We start from the raw sequence: 15,982 nt of genomic DNA on the forward strand, positions 1-15,982 counted from the left end.
CTTCGCAGAAAGGAGGCTGAACTGAGTTAGAAATGCCATTTTAACTGACCGACAGATTTCTAACTCCTCCCCCATTTATGAAAGAAGTCGTTGTTGTCAGGCAGTTCTGGTTCTTTAATTTTATGACGATAATTTGGATTCTTATGTTGTCCAATAAGACAGCACGTTCGTTAGCAAACAGCGCTATGGGAGGAGTCACTTCGACTCTGCCCCCGTGAATTGCAATTGGACTGAGACTTAGAACGATTGGCTGCCATTGGTTTAGTTTTAAAACTGAATGGGACTTAGTAGTTGGGCAATCTGAAAGTCTTTCAAAGTGACGTGCGGCTGTTGCTAAGGCGTGACCGTGGGAAGCCGGAGTCACCCATCCGAATACGCTGATTGGATTAAATAAAGCCGTGACCCCGGCCTTTATCCCTTTGTTGCCCAATAGAGAATTGGTTGCCTTATGATTGACTATGTTCTGGAACCAATAGAGCACGGAAACTTTAGCCACCGTCCAATAGAAAAAAAAAACTGGCTGAGCGAAGGCGTGACCTGTGGAGGGTTGATTGGCAGGAATGGGGGGGACGGAGACAGGAGGGTTCGAAGAAGCCGATATGACCGCCATCTTGAAGAGTCGATGATGGTAGGGAGCCGCAGTTTTCCCGCCTGAGTGCGGCAGGGGGTCGCGTTGCCCGAGCGGGGGACCTGTTCGCTGAAGTAGGGGCTTCGGGAATTCCTCTGCCTTCGGGTAGGAGCTTGCGGCCGCCCCTTCTCCGAAGGCCCAGGGCAGGGGAGAGTGGAGCGGGGCGGGGGTGGCGGTGATGGTGGTTTGCTCCATTGGAAGAAACGCGTCGGCCGGTGAGCAACAGGAAGGGGTCCTGAAGAACCGGAGCTGGGAGGCCGGCTTCGCCTTTCCGTCACCACTACCGGCCTTTCGGCGTCCCTGTGTCTTGAGGTGCGGGGGTCGGAATGCTGCCCCTCTGGCTCGTACTTGGAGCGGCAGCGGCCTAATTTAAGTCCGGTTTGTTTTGCTTCCTGAGTGCACTACCCCCCCCTCCCCCGCCTTCCATTCTGTGTCGCAGCGGCCTGCGTCCGTTCTCCCTTTCCTGCCGGGGAGCAGAGGAAACCACCCCCCCCCCCGCGCTGCTGCCTTATCAGACGAGTGGGTTTTCGGTCAAGGGCCCCTTCTCCAACAAAATGAGAAGAACCATTTCATCCCCAACACGCGTTTATGCCTTCCCACGTATTCTTGTTTTCTTGCCTCCCGCAGGCTTACCGACAGGCCTTTAGTTTGCTTTCGTGGGACTGTAGGGAACACCATTTATGTCTTTTTCTGTTGCCGATGAATGGGAATTGAACAATGATAGTTTGAAACGTAGTTTTTCTTCTTAACTGATATGTAAAAATATCCGGGTAACTTCAGGACTCGAGATTTGAAGCCAAGTGTTAGTAAAGGTAGAGAGCTAGGCTGTCTCTGGTTTTAGACAGTGATGCCTGAAGCCAGGATATTGATTTGGTGGTGAGAATAGCTCAAATTCATTTCTGTTAACAAATAAAAATGGGTTCGTTCTACTTTAGCCAAAAAGGATTTAAAAAGTATTATTCCGTGTGAATAAAGCTAGTTAATCTGTACTTTTCCCCCCATTGCTTTAAAACTGTCCCTTTTGGGACATAAGAGAAAGTATTAACTTGATTTTTTTTAATGATAGTAGTCTAAAATAATTCGAAGTAATCATTAATTATTTCCAAAGTAGATGTATGGGTCTCTTGCTGCAAAACTCAACCTAAATAGCCAGGAATCTTAATAAAATGCTGCACAGTGTTTATGTTATTGCTGTTTCAGTTCAATGGTGCTGATATCTAAATTGCATAATCGTTTTTGGAAATATCTGTTGAGTTCAGAAATTTACTGGTATTGTTCTGTATAATTTTATTTATACAGTTCCACCAAGTCTGACAGTGTTGGCATTCTTTGGGATCTTTCCATCAAGCTGTGCATCTAATGGGACCCAAGAAGTGTGGTTTCTCCATCATGGACCCTGCTCTGCAGAACAGCTTCTCTCTCTTCCCTGTCCACCAGATTAGGATGGCCCCAATCATACTGGCTTTTTGTAAGGCTCTTGAAGCCTTGCTAATCCCACTGGCATAGAGTGTTGAGTGAAACCATCTCTAGGAAGTGGGATGTTATTTTGGTTAGTGTCTTTGATCACCAATTTATGTGTTGGTTTTGATATGTATTGTTTTATTTATTTATTTTAATTTGTGTGCCTCCTAGAGTTGCTGGGAGCTAGGCAGCTATAAATCTGAATAAATAAATAAATAAATAAATAAGTAAATAAATGTAGCAGGGTAAATATAAAGCTACAAGTTTCAAAAATTTATGCCTGCCAGGTATTTTGGACTATGGTTACTATCAAATTTGATTGACCATACTGTAATAGATAATACTTGCAGGAGTTTTCAAACTGTATGTCTCAATCTCTTGGGGGGGGGGAACAGAAACAGAGTGGGTCACAGTTGTTTCCTCTGTCTGGAAGTTAGTGGTCTCCAAGGTGCTAGTGCTAGACACAACCATCTACAATATCCAGATGTGACTTACTTCAACAACTTTTGTAATTGCAGTATTGGCTCCTGCCTAATTTTATCTTTCTCCCTCTTCCAACATGACTTTTCCTAGTACATTTGTCATCTTGATACTGAACCCACTGCAAACTTTGTGTTGATATCTTGTAACAGAATGCCAGCATGCTCTACTGCAGATCTTTCTGGAGTGGTGTTCCTTGTGTGCTGAGCTCCCAGCTTAGGCTTTCTCAGAATGTGAAGGTAGTTCTCTATGTTGTGGATGCTATTTGCTTCTCAACTGAGGGATACGTCCCCTCCTTCAGGAAACTGTCAAAATGGTATGCTTATTAATTATGCATCTGTTGATGGTGAGGTTATCACATAAATTCATTTTTCCTTGAGGCCCTCATATATATTCTTTTATTTTAAGGAATCGTGGTACCACAAAAGTCTGAGAATGCTAACTTTCTGAATAATATGAGTTGTAACTAAAAAGTATAAACAATTCTAGATATGTGGTAAATGTTAGATGGATTACTTCCATTCCCAGACTTTAATATAATGTAATTTTGTATGTGCGTCCAGCAATATTAGGGTCAGGAAGGATTTGTTTAATTGCTTTTCATTTTTTTAATACTATGTGACGTACTTGGTTAATATGAACCATCAATATTTTAAAACTGTTGATCCTTTCTCCTCCTGGCATCTCAAGCTTGATCTGTGAAAGTACTAGTCATCTAGGTTTGAATTCTTAAATTCTGTTTTCATACAAGTGCTACCTGTGATTCTTGCACTTCTCAATTCTGTAAGTAGAATTAAACATTTTATATTGGCTAGAGCAGGGGTCCCCAACCCCCAGTTCGTGGACTAGTACCGGGCCGAGACATGCCAGCAACCGGTCCGCACAAACAAGCAAAGCCCTATCCGCGAGATGCAGGCAGCACACAAAACCACGCACCCTCCAGTCCACGGAAAAACCTCTGTCCATGGAACTGGTCCCTGGTGCCCAAAAGGTTGGGGACCTCTGGGCTAGAGTGTAGTATATTTTTCACATTCTTTATTATTCTCTGTACATTGAAAAGATAACATTCTTTCAAGTCAAGCTCAAGTCCTTTGACTTACAGACATGACCTTGAAGGTTTTATGGCAACAATGCGTAAGTAATTTATAATTGCCTTTTTGCACGAGGTTCCTGCAAGCAGGTCAGATCCTGCTTGTTTTTTGAGACTAGTTGAAATTTGGATATCTATATTGCCACCCAGCTTAACTAACTATAAAATTCTTTTGTCTGTGTGGTGCTTCTCAGTTCCTTTGAGAATTAATTTGATGTTTTTTTTTTAAAAAAAGTCAAAGCTATTTTTACTGACCTATTTATTGGAAATGGAATATTTTTATTACTGAGATCTACTGTACGTAGGATGCAAAATATCTAGTAATGAAGTTCAGTTCTGTGAATCATACAAGGTAGGGATTGAATTGTGATTTTTTTTTAAATTTACAGCTGAGGTTATAATCATAAAGACAATTTTAAATTTCTTCCTACTTTAAAAACAATGTTGACATGTCCATGTAGTATTACCAGCTCAAATGTAGGGAGCTCTACCTGAAGGCTGTAATCATATATTTGGTTACCTGAAAAGAAGGGCCACTTGATTCAAAGCACTTTTGATTAGAAATGCAGAGGGATGTGGAAATTTGCCTAGTTTTCTGTTTTCTGAAAGTTACTTGAAATAAAAGGTGGAAGCGTTCTTAAATATAATGCATATTCTAGCCAGTTATGGTGTTTCTCTAATTGCAGAAGTATGAGGAAAAAAGATAATAGGTGATGCTAAAACCATTCTTAAGTAGAATTCGGATGAGTCTTTATTTGCTGAAATTAGCCGGGCAGTAAACTAAGTCCTACTAAGTGTGGTGAATTGTAATATGTCTCTAAAACAAATAGTAAATTAGTGATACTAAGGTTTTCTGCTAAAGGAAACTGGACACTAGAAATCCATGATCAAAATATTTTCTATGCAAATTTTTTTTGAGAAAATATTCTTAATTCAGAGTCATCTTTGAATTAAATGAGGCTGCAGTGTTTGAGATAATACTTTCTGTTTACAAAGATAACTTTCCCCCCCAAAGTTGCTGATTATGCTGCTGGTAAAAGTGTGTAGAGGTGAACAAATGCCTTTTCATGATAGGACACACTGTAGCATTTGGAATTTGATAATAGATACATGTGGAAAATGTTCACTCCTTTGTGGGGTTTTTTTTTTTTACATAATTCCGGGATAACTGTAACTGCTTTTAAAAATATTGAAAAGAGAGACAGCCTGATAAGTTCTAAAATGCATAATTTAGCTTCACTCCTGGTTTTTTATAAAGTTTAAATTATTAAAATAATACTAGTAATCTTTAAGTTCAAAATAGGGTGTGGGATAAAAAATAATAGTTTTAATGGTCATGCAGTATCTAAGCATCTGGATTTTAGGTGAAAAAGTTGATATAAATTAGTTCAGCTTTAGTCAGCTTGTCTCAGTTTAGATTGAAAACTTTAGCCTGGGACAAAAATAATTAGTAGACATACAATAATGTAATATATAGATGAAACTTAAAATATTTTTAGAAATTGCTTAAGTTAAAAAAGGAGGGACTATATTCATTTTTTTTTCTTCTTAGAAGCATTTCATGAGTAGAATGCCGCCCCAAATAAGTGGGAATACATGAAATATTATTTATAGAAAATGTACCATGTTTTGTATCCAGTACTATCTTTTATGGTTATAAAGCAGATTAAATACAAAATTTATTTCTGTATACCTGTAATACATTTGAATTTTATTATTTTTTCTTGCAGGTTGGGATATTGTATTTTACCCTAATTTCCAGCAGTATTACTTAAATGAATATAGAAGTTTGTTCTTGAGTTTAATGAATTCTATGTACACATAGTTCTCAGGGTACAACCATTGTTTAGTGACTGTTCAAAGTTATGACTGTACTGAATGAATGATATTTAGCCATTGCAGGCTTCCCACAGTCATGTGATCATGATTTCCAACATTCTCTGCCAGTGTCTCACAAACACACTCAGTGGGAAAACTGGCAGCAAGTCAGAAATCACAGTCACATGAGATCCTTGCTTAATGACTCATGCTGTAATTGCCATTGCTAAGCAATATGATCATGTGACTTTACGCTTAGCAACGGAAATTCCAGCCCCAATTGCCATTGTAACTTGAGGACTATCTGTAGATACATTGATGCACTTGTTCAGTTTGTATTTATTAATATATACTAACAGTGTAAACTGAGAAATGCAATTAGTAATGTATTAGTACAGAGTGTAGAATGTTTAAAAAATAGAATTCCTTCTCAAAATGTGTGTGAAGGACATTTGGAATAAAATAAAATAGCATTAAAACTAAAAAGTGGGCCTAAAAGACAGGATCTGATAATTTAAGAAACTTCAGTGCCTTAATGCATTTAATTACAAACCAGTCTACTTCGAATATTAGTTCTAATATTTTAAAGGAGAACAGGAATAAGATGAATTATTATGTGATTTCAAAGTCTACAAATGCTACAAGTGTTTAAGAGGTTTTTTTGGATTGTTTGCAAAATGTGAAATTATATCAGATCCTTAATCCCTAATAATCTATTTAAGATTGATACAGGTTTAGTCCAAGATACATGATAAAACATTTGCTGAGAAGAGACTACATGGGATGACCTGTGTATACTTTTTGAATTCCCCAGAAAAAAAATGAAAAAGAAAACAAATTATTGGAAAGAGCTTATCAACTATAGTGAATGGGTTCATAACAAATAAACCAAAACCAAATGAATCACATTATAATATAGCATGTTGTGTAAGTCTAGTCTAAAAATGAATTTTCTTCTTTTTAAAGGTGTTAAGCTTCACAGTCTCCAGTCTGTAGGCAAGTGTTTATACTCTTTAGTATTTTTGAGCAGTTCTACAAAGGAGGGTATGCTAAACATCTTACTCAGCAACTTTTTTTGGTTAAATTGTCATGATGTCCTATGCTGTGGTTTAGTAGAGGAGGCATAACTTAACCTTGTTGAATTTGCTTTGGTTTTCAAAAAATTTAAGCGCTATCTCAGAGGCAGAAGCAAAAGTACAAAGAACAGGGACATGTTCTGAGCAGTTGATCTTGTTTCCAGTTATAGAACAGTGTTGAGTTCATCTTTATAAATATTTATTTCTAGGATACTTCTAGGTTCTTGATTTCAGCAACCTAATTAAATGGATAGTTATTTTCTTGTTGCTGTTACAAAAAACTGGAAGCCAAAGTCCTCTGCCAGTCTTTTGCAAATGGCACCAGAATTTACTAATAGAACTGGTTTAGAAAACTGAGCAATTGTTTGTACTGCATGTTTTTTCCCCACTCTCATTGTGCACCAGTTTAGAGTTACAGTCTCTTTCAGTGATAGTTCCTTGTTGTGTTTGAGATACGTAACTAAGAATTTAATGTATTTCTATTCTTAATCATAAGTTCTTAGTGGACAGAGAACGACTTGGGTTATACACCTTAATACTGTAAGTCATAAGCTATACAGTATTGTAATTTGTTGTAGCATGTGGTCCAAAAAGGGATCATGGCTGAAATTATACATAGCCTTCTTAGTTTTAATTTCAGTCTATTGCCATAGTTATAACCAAATGACTTGGTCCAAATATGACATTCAATTGACTTACGGCTAAGCAGATGCTATATTTTTTGAGAAACGACCCTGGGTACAGGAGAGGTGCAAATCAAAGTAGCTTCTCCAGCACTGGAGACATAGAATCCACCAATGGGTTAACTCTGCCTTCCTGCCCAATAGACCAGGTCAGCTAATTTGTCAGGCCAGTCCAGGGGTAGCCACTCCCCCATTCTTGACTTGGTCTCAGCCCAGACGGACTTGTTGAAAGTTTTATGAGTCCTGCAAGATTCAAACAGCTGTAACAGATCTGTTAGCGCAAGTGAGCTATGTGGCTTTTTGTTTTAAATAATTGAATTATTACTGTTGTTATTGTTATTACTGTTAATTGCATTTCACTTTTCTTTTAGGAGCTTTTGGGATATACATATGATTCCCCCCCCCCCCCGGTCTGACAACTGTATTATGTAAATTAGGCAGGAAATGACACAAAGTTATTCAATGAGTTTTGATGTCCAAAGGTGGACTTAAATGTTTGTTAGCTATTATATCATATTGGTTGTCCTCAATAATATCTCATTTCTGTAATGATGGAGCATATCTTGTGCCTTTCTCAAGCTGAATGGAGCCTTTGAAGTTCAAGCTATCTTTCTCAAAAAAGAGTCATAGTCATGTTTGCCATATTTTTTGTACATAATGGCAACCACAAAATGCTTTGGCAAATAAAACTGTTTGAACCTTAGAGTTAGCAGAATTAGGCTCTTGTTATACATTCTTCTTTGAAATGCTTTCCAAGACTTATTTTTATTCAGATATCACTGCAAATTTATAACATTTGGATTTATTTACAATACTACTTGAGCATTCCCTGTTCAGTTTACTTTTGTATGTTTCTCAGTTTCTTCCAGAGTAATTAAAAAGTAAACCTATAACGTTTTAATCAGTTAGAAATGTTATAGCAATATAATCTTGTAGCAGTTTATTTATTTGGAAGTATTGTGCAAACCTTTTTTTATTAAAACCCATGTACTGTATCGTATCAGTGATTAAAACCAATGGTTATGTTATAACAATGGATTTTAATATAGAAGTCCTCAAACTCATAATCCAGTGGTGGCGAACCTATGGCACGGGTGCCAGAAGCAGCACTCAGAGCCCTCTCTGTGGGCATGCGCGCCGTCACCCCAGTCCTAGGCCTTCAGCTGGGTTTTATAAAACCTTTTCACTTTAGTCCTCCGCCGCAGTGTGCAAAAAAAAAGGTTCAATCAGTCAATTTCAACTTCTCGCGGGGAAAAAATATCTTGCAAAGTTGGGATTGATTGAATTTTTTAGTCCCACCCAGTCTGCCATTACCACCGCAGCCACGCTTACCCAATGGGCCACGCACACCCAATTGGCCACGCCCACCTGGCACTCGATGATGCATAAGTGGGTTTTGGGTTGCAGTTTGGGCACTCAGTCTCTAAAAGGTTCGCCATCACTGTCATAATCTCTCAGTCTGAAATCCAGGAATCCCTTGAATATAGTGAATAGAGATGTGCTATATTTTACATCTGAGGTTGAAAGGGTGCTTGGAGAATGGGCAAGCTCCATCTTCAATGCCCCCTTAAGAAGGCTGCATCTTTTCAACAGTATTCTTATAGCCCAGTTAGTGACAATGTCAGGAAAAGCTGGAATATATCCCTGCTAGTTTCTGAATGTTGAAATTCTAACCTCATATTTATATCTATTTAGTTCATGTAGAATTTAAAATGTTTATCCGATGCATAATACGTGACACTGAAGAGAGATGATAGTATATAAGACTTCAGTGAATGAATTAGAGATAGTCCTTGTCATTCAACCACAGTTGGGACCAGATTGGCGGTCATACATCATTATGGCTTGTAAATTGAGATAATCACATGACCGGTCCCAATTTTACAGCATTTTTTTTGTGGATGGTTGTTAAGCAAATCGTGGTGGTTAAGTGAATCATAAGTTGAGGACCACCTGTATTGTGATTTGTAATAGTGTTGCTAGAGTAGTCAAGGATAGAAATTGCATCTGAACCTATTAAGGGTTTGCTCTTTGTATCTATGATCTATTCTGAAATGTTTACTAATTTTAAATCATACTGAAGCCTACTTCTGAAAGGCAAGAGTTTATTATCTGCAATGAAGTTTTTTTAAACTTGAACTTTACAAACATGTATTGCATTACATATACTAACAACGCTAACAAAATAAAGAAAAATCCGTAAATTACCATTTATCTATTTCTTTAAAAAAAACCCTACCATTTTACATTTTCTTCCTTAAAAACACCCACAACCTTTTTGATGTTTATTATTATATTAGGTCATAAAGGAATCACTGTTTTTCATGCCAAACTCATTACAACATTTCTGTTATTGCTCTGTACATGCTCTATATTTGAAAAATGATGAGAATATAAGAAAGCCTTTGGATGAAACTCAGAGCCTATTTAAATCATTATTCTGTTCTCATTGTGTCTAAGAAGATGTTTAAGAAAGCCACAAGTAAATCACAAGTGCAATAGTAATCATATAGCCTTCAGTAAGGACTGCAATACGAAGCTGCTGTAGCTACTAGCCATCGGTTATTTTGATTTTCATCAACTTATCAAATCCACTTACCAAATTGCTCTCCTTTAGTGGCAAGCTCTCTTAATAATTTTCATTTTTTATAAAATGCACTGTGTGAAAAAGGGTTATTTATGTCATGAATCTGTCCCAATTCAGTTTCACTGATCTTAGATTTTAATATTATGAACACAGATTTTTTCCCCCTTCACTTCAGAATATTTTTATCACATCCTACTATTTTTTCTACTAAAAAAGGTCAAAATATTCTACTATTCATGAATGAGAGCTGCTTCACCCCTTAATAATTTGGATTTGGTAATCTATAAATTGATTAAAGTGATAGTTTGATTACATGCCATCAAGTGGTTGTGAACTCTTAACAACCACATAGATAAATTTTCTGTCCATAACCTGGTCCTTTAGTTACTCCAATGATAGCTAGTGACTACTTTAATGGAACCTGTTCATCTTGCTCCTGGTCATCCTCTTTTTCTTTTTCCTTCTACCTTTTCCAGCATTGGAGCCTTTTCCAGAGAGCTAGGTGTTCACATAACATATCCAAAATGGGATAACTAGCAGTTTAAGCCTCAAGTGAGATGTTGTTTTGCTCAGTGATCCATTTGTTTTCTTGGCTATCCACAATATTCTCAGAATTTCTTTCCAACACAAAGTTCAAAAGCTTCAATACTCTTTCTACCTTCTTATTTCTTCAGAGTCCAACTTTCACTTCTGTAGAATGTCGCAGGCTTGCACAATTCTGATCTTTGAACTCATTTCCAACCTGGAGCTAGTCTGTTTCACCATATTCTGCCTGTACTGTGGGGTTCGTGATCTGTGTATAAGTTTCTTATGAGGACAATGATATATTCTGGGATTCCCATTTTTCTGAGCACTTTTCACAGCTTGATATGTGACATAATTGAAAAATATCAAAAAAGTCTTTCTGTCCTTCATTGATTATACAAAGGCCGTTGAAGGCTTTATATAATCAATGAAGTACAGTAATTTCTTTTTAATATTCTTGGTTTTCTCAGTTATCTAGGGTGCATCAGCAATAATGTCTCGTGTTCCTCGACCTTTTCTAAAGCCTACTTGAACATCTAGCATCCTCCCGCCCTTCAATTGGTATTTTCAAATTTCATGGGGAAAAGCACATGTAAAAAGAAAAAAACAACAGATTGCTATATATTTTCATAAAACATTGTACATAGATATGAGTTAGCCTAATTGTTATCTCCTATGCAGCCATTGATGCTCTATATATTTATCTTTTTAGGTCTGTTTCTAATTGAATTGGCTAATTAAATTGTATATTGATGTAATTAAATTGTTTTGTTTTTGTTTGTTTTTGTAGGAAGAAACCTGCTGCATCTTAACCTAATTCAGTCTCTAATCTGCTAATACCGTAGACTGAAAGATTTTGCTGTTGCCAGGATACCTTGTAATGGGCAAGGAGCCAAGAAGACTAGATTTTTTTTTCCTTTATAAACTTTTCTTTTAACAGGTAAGAAATCCTGCATATTTTTGCCTCTGGAGGGGTATGTTAAAATATGTATGTCTGATTTTCATAGTATTGGCTAAACCGCTTTATGTTCCAGAAATTTGATTGACTTAATTGTTCTTTTTCTTTCAGTATTTTTTCTCATTAAATTATAAGGTGGTTTTCAAAAACAAAGTTTTTAGTTACATACACAAATCTGCTAATGATTTAAATTCACATAAGGATTAACTTTACATTGATGTAAGAAGCTGGGTTTAAGTTGCAGTGTTACTAATTTGGTTTGGTCCTGAAACATGTGTTATCTGATATGGCCCTTATGGTTAAAGAATATTCATGGAATAGAAAAAAGTTTTCTCAAAACAAAACCAACTTATGCAGAGTATTCCATTTGAATGTTTTGAATGGGTTAGGTCCTCACAAAACATTTTGAATGGTCTTTCATAATACTGGAACATGAAGTGGGATTTTGCTCTGTCTTTTTTTCTCCTGTGGTCACAAAAATAGTGGGTAGTAAATATCCTGAATGCTTATTAGCATCTAGGCTATAGCCCAAAAGCCCTAAAATCTTTTTGAAGAGTATTTCTTGAACTGCCCAAGAAAGAAGGAAAGTAACTGATTAGATACACTTTTTTCCCCAGCCTGCCTTCCCATTATGCAAATTGTGTAGTGTACAAATTCTCTTTAAATCTGGCCATAGGTAGACAGGGTAGTTTCTGATGTAGCCATGTGACCTCGGAGTCGATGATTTCTACTAAATTTAGGCAATTTAGTAATTAGCTTGCAGTAGCACTGGTAGTTGCTGCTGTTCTGAGTGAAGATTGGGAAGGCCTCATCCTCCAGTCACAGATGAGGCGGTCTGAGGGAGGATAAGTTGTGAGGAAGGTCAGCTAGATCACTAAGTCACAATTCAAGTGTGAATGATGGCCATCACCTGCCATGGAGAACACCATTTTGCTCAGGACACTGGTTGGCAAGAACAGAGTATACCACTGCCCAGACTTTGTCAGGTTAAGCTAGATCTGTGCATTGACAATTCAAAATGAGACTATCTTGCCCCTCTTTTGCTTGTCAAAAACTCGAGATATTTTCCCTACTAGAATGCAAGTAAACTATGCAGTCTCCTTAATGGTATATCATTACTAAAAACATTTCTCTTAAAAGTTGACTCAAGACTAATAAAACTTATGCTGTGCTCCTACCCAGTTGTATATGCTTGGCAGCACATAGTGTCTTTAATAGCCAAAGAGATCCAGCAGGCAATGTATGTTCCAGTTCTCAGCTGGTCTGTCAAAGCTGTGTCTTTCTAGGATCTTATTTGCTCTATATGATAACCACGGCTTTTCCCAAAGTCATGGTTTTGGGAAGAACTTGGCTTAGCGTGTCTTCTCAACATTCAAACACTGAAGGCCTTGGAGATAAGTTTCTATTTCTTCTGCCCAAAGGAACCAAACTGTGTCTCCTTTTTCTAAACTGGTTGCACAAGAGGCAGTATATGATGCTGTACCAAATTGTATCATATATCAGGGTAGTGTGCAGTATTTCTTGTTGAATACCTTCACCCTGTCACATTTTTGTAGAAATATCCTGCAGTCATACATCATGTGTTTCAACTGTCAGGGTACCCGCACAAGGGGATTCTGTAATGGGGGACAATTAGTTGAAGAGATGCTGAAAATTCTCCTTATTGGATATAGTGAGTGGTTGTTGAAGCCATTATTTGGGCGAAAGCACATGTAACATTCGATAATATTGAGTCACTTGCTATTTGCTTATGGATTACTGCTACAATTGCTATGGCAGTTTCCTCTTCTTCAGAAAGGATGCCTTTATCTTTTTGATAGTTAGAAACACAGTTTGCCAGCATTTTCGGAGACGTTTTGGTAAAGCCCAGGAGCCAATACCACAAGTGTTTTTTGTCCGTGCCTCTGTTGATCGTTTTGGGTCTGTTGATCGTTTTGGGACCTTGCTTTAGGCAATGTAACATAAATCCTTCCTCAAAGGGTTAAGGTTACAATACTAGTAGGCACTCTTTAATCTAGTATCTGTTGTTTGTATGTGGGTCACTATCACCATTGATCTTGGGTTGAATTTCAGTCCCTGGGTCAATAAGACAAAACTGAACATTGCCACCTCCTATGCAAATGGAAAATAGCCGGGCCTAATACTGGTGATTTTTTTATATAGTGGCAGTTGGTATCACAGCTGCTGCAACAGTAGCAAAACAACCATGTCAAACTTAAGTCTCTTGCTTGTATATCTTTTTTAATAGATCTTTGTCTCTCTGCCCCATCTCCCTCTTCATGATTATATTGATGGTTTTTTGTTTTGTTTTGGGTTTAGTGAGGAAATAGTATGGTTAGGGAACCTTTAAAGATGTTGGGAAAACTATGAAAGAAAAAAAATGTGGGGCATCCAAATACTTGAAACAATGTAAAGCATGCCTCCTTTCTTTTGAGTTTAGAAAAAATTCAGAAACACTCAAAAAGATTTTTCCACACCCAAAAAAGAAAAAAAAAACATTTGGGGCTGGAACCCTTTGCATGTTCTTGTTAGCTAAGTTTTGGGTTGGAAGCTGAAGCATTGGATTATTGGGAAATAATTCAAGATTAAATAATGTGCCTCTGCACTATGCTAAATCTTATTAAATATAATTACCTTGGTTTAATTCCTTTCTTCAAAAATGTGCTTTAATTGAAACCTGCCTGGTGACAAACTATAAAGATAAAGAATAAGGAAACAAAAGACTACTTTATTACATACTTTCTATGGAAATTGCATAAATCAAGTATATCAGGTTCTCATCCACCCAAATTGGATGACTTATGTTAAAGTGGTGAAATGAGAATATTCATACTGCTTTTACTTAAACTATTTGAACTGTTTTGTGAAACCTGGATATATATTTTATCAGTTCACTTATCAGTGCTTGTGTCTAGGTAATGGAAGTGTGCTTATAGGGTAGTTTAAATCCTGTTCTATGTTGATATGGATGCTGCTTATTGTTGAGGTGACATGGTACTTGCATAAAGTCTGTAATGTTCATTCAGTATTTTAAAAAATGCTGAATGCACATAAGAGTTTCTGCATAAGTTGAGAAATGTCACTCTAAATGAGAATATTGTTGCGTTATATTTAGATTTTTTTTTGGTAAGGAAAGCAAGAACCACTTTACAGGAAAATATGATCTTTTGATAGTGTTGTCTCTGGTCACTCAGGATTCTTGATTTAATATATGTATTCTAAATAAATCCTGGAAATTGAAAGTGACTTCAATTCTGGTATAATAGTTTTAAGTACATATAGATCTCACTGTATATATATATATATATATGATTTAAATAAATGTTAAATATATTCACTGATAATGCCCCTTTCAGGGCTACTGCAATGCACTTTGTGTCAGGGCACTTTCCAGAAACAGTTTCTCACATTCTGAAAGTGAGGATAAATAACCAGAATTTGGTGGAAAGTATTTTGGTTTGCAAAGAATACTTGCTTCTTCAAAGTTAGAGTGGGATTTAAAAAAAGTTTCCAGAAAAAGGTGAGCACAAGGTCAGCTATATCCCTGTCTTGAGTTTATTAGTTCAACGAACAATTTGTTGATTCTAGGCTTTCATCCAGGATACCTACTGCCTTACTTACTATAAGAAGAATGAAAAGAAAGTTGATGATATTGGCTTAATGGTGGTACTATACTTAATTGCCAGATTTCTCAGCAGTTTTATGGCAATGGGGAGTGGATGGGGGGTTTCCTTCCTTCTGCCATGCTCAAACACGTAGCCTCTTTTGATAAACACATGCACCCACACGCGTACATATTTTTTACAATTCATCAGATCCTTTGAACATAGGATTAAAAATATCTCATTTTTCTGGTGAGGAAAAGTAAAATATTTCCCATAACACCAGCAGGCAGGCTATGATCTTTCCAGCATCCTAAATAACACTACCTCAACCTAATGAGTAGCTCTCTGCTTTGGAATGAAAACACTTTAGTTTGCCTGATTCTTCCAAGGCTATCCCTATACAGGTAGTCCTCAACTTACAACTATTTGTTTAGTGACTGTTCGAAGATAAAATGACACTGGAAAAAGTGATTTATGGCTGTTAATTTCACACAACCATTGCGGTACATGATGTGGTCACCTGATCAAAATTTGGATGCTTGGCATCTGGCATGTATTTATTATAGTTGCAGTGTCCCGGGTCATGTGATCACCTTTTGCAACCTTCTGTCAAGCAAAGTCAATGGGGAAGCCAGATTCATTTAACAACCCCATTGCTAACTTAACAACTACAGTGATTCAATTAACAATTGTGGCAAAAACTTTGTAAAAAATTAGGCAAAACTCACTTAGCAACTGTCTTGCTTAGCAACAGAAATTAATTACCAGAACAGGTAAGTCCAGTATTACTTGTGCGGGCAGTATGATCAACTCTGTGTTTGGGAAAGGAGGATAAGGTTCTGTAGATCTTAGCAGTCTGTATAAAAATGATTGCCACTATAATGTGGGTATAGAAAGCAATCATTTTTGAAAAATCTTTGGATGAATGAAAGGTTGTATTAAGAGGACCTGCCCTTCCCATGGGATTACTTGATTACAACTTTTGCTTTATGAAACTCTTATCTGATCGGTCTTATTTTCTTAGTACGTGCTATTTCTGATGCCTTTTTTAAAAAGTCCACAAAGATAATA

The 15,982-nt window shown here is 37.0% G+C and overlaps 1 protein-coding gene across 1 annotated transcript in view; it reads left to right on the plus strand.

The window, feature by feature from the left end:
* Positions 1–11,272: 11,272 nt before the first annotated feature.
* PPP6R3 (protein phosphatase 6 regulatory subunit 3) overlaps positions 11,273–15,982 on the plus strand; it is a 65,865-nt gene continuing 61,155 nt past the window's right edge. The window contains exon 1 of the mRNA XM_015814082.1: positions 11,273–11,288. The gene's annotated coding sequence lies outside the window, so the exon portion shown is untranslated. The remainder of the gene's footprint in view (positions 11,289–15,982) is intronic.

This window comes from Protobothrops mucrosquamatus, unplaced genomic scaffold, assembly GCF_001527695.2.
Source record: "Protobothrops mucrosquamatus isolate PMUCROS unplaced genomic scaffold, P.Mucros_1.0 scaffold217, whole genome shotgun sequence".
NCBI lineage: Eukaryota > Metazoa > Chordata > Lepidosauria > Squamata > Viperidae > Protobothrops > Protobothrops mucrosquamatus.